This window comes from Propithecus coquereli, unplaced genomic scaffold (assembly GCF_000956105.1).
Source record: "Propithecus coquereli isolate 6110/MARCELLA unplaced genomic scaffold, Pcoq_1.0 Scaffold678, whole genome shotgun sequence".
NCBI classification, from domain to species: Eukaryota; Metazoa; Chordata; class Mammalia; order Primates; family Indriidae; genus Propithecus; species Propithecus coquereli.
In genome coordinates, this window is record NW_012152818.1 from 178983 (window position 1) to 180710 (window position 1728).

The following is a 1728-nucleotide window of genomic DNA, read 5'->3' on the forward strand; positions in this document are numbered from 1 at the left end:
ACTAGTACTAATATGTTATATTTTGTGAATGCTGATCAGTGCCAGAAACTATGCTAAGTGCTTTACATATATCAATTCAGTTAAATTTCACAAAAATCATATTATGTGGGTACTACTATTATCCTACTTTGCATAAGAACATTTCCATGAATCAAAGAAACCAAACTTGCTTACCTGTTAGTTTTCATGACATGATCTCTTTTAGGCCTCAGGTATTTGTAGTGATAAAGGATTTACAGGACTTGCTAGATTAATAGTCATGGGGGAAGAATAGATAGGAAAGGCCAAGTGTCAAAGATGAATAAAATCTCAATCCCAGGACCAGAAATAGGGAAGCAAAGAGGGAAAATAAAGAGATAGAATTTAGACCTGATTTTCATGTGCTAAAAACATATCTAAAAGCAAATGGTCAGTAAAAAGTTGTCATGTGAGATCAGAGGTTGCAAGGAGATATCATGACACATATTAGGAAATCATATAAAGAAAGATGATCACAGAAACCACAAGTCAAGATTTAAGAATGGAACCTTAGAATTGTCCACAATCAATGAAAGAGGAGGAGAAAGTTGTTAGTAAATGTGTCATAGAAGGCAAGTGTAGTGACCCTGAGCAAGCTTTGTAGCCAAATGACCTGGGTTCTAATCACATCACCCACTGGCTGAGTAAGTTGACACAGTCTGGGCCTCAGTGACCATCTGTAAGCAGAGATATTAATACTGAGTATATAGGATTATTGTAAGGATCGACTATCAAAATGTTTAGTAAGTAGCTTTGAATCAATGAAGTGTCACAAGTTATTGAAGTGTTATTCTTTCATATTTTTTTATCTATTTGGTCAAATTTATTCACTGTTTCAGAAATCAATTATCCCAGCCTCAACTGTATTATAATTATGCTACTAAAGTCAAAAGCATATGCTCAGAGCAAGATGGCTCACTAGAGATGCCTCATGTTCATTTCTTCCATAAGAAAGGACCAAGGGAATGATTAAGAAGCTTAAATTTGACTGGCGTGTCAAAGGAAAAGCTCTAAAGTGCAGTGGAAGAGTGGAAACACACCTGTGGAAACTTGAAGTCTAGGAGGGCAATATGGAGGCACCCAAACTCTGCAGCCCTGTCTCCCCAACCTAGATCGACCCTAACACAGGAGGGACTTCCCACTGTGGGGAAAAGACACACCCCTAGGCCAGCTGAGCAGCTATACATCTATGTCCTACACCTCAGAAATAGCCCCTCAGGCTCCCAGTAGACAAACCTCTAGGCTAGCCAAGCAGCCTAGATCCCAGGCCTAAAAAGCAGCTCTGTGAGCCATCTCTGGTAGATACCCCCCAGCTGGCTGAGTAGCTGTATGCTCATGTATTGAGCTGGAGGATCAGCCCTGTAAACCACCCCTGGCACACATGCACCCAGGCCAGCCAAGAAGCTGTGTGACCATGTCCTTGGCCTGAGAAACACCCCTGTGGGCAGCCTCTGGCAAACAGGTCCCCAGGCCAGCCAAGTAACTGCATTCATGTGCTCTCAACCAGAGTAACAGCCCTGTGGCTCCAACCACAGTGAGTCAGACCCCAAACTGGCTGACCCACCATGTGTATGCACATGCCCCTAACCTGAGAAATGGCTCAGTGAGCCCAGCCATGGCAAAGCTGCACCATTATCACCACAAACTCTCTTAGCTTAAGCCACTGAAAAACTTGCAAATGCCACTAGTGTGTATTACAGTTGAAGAAAT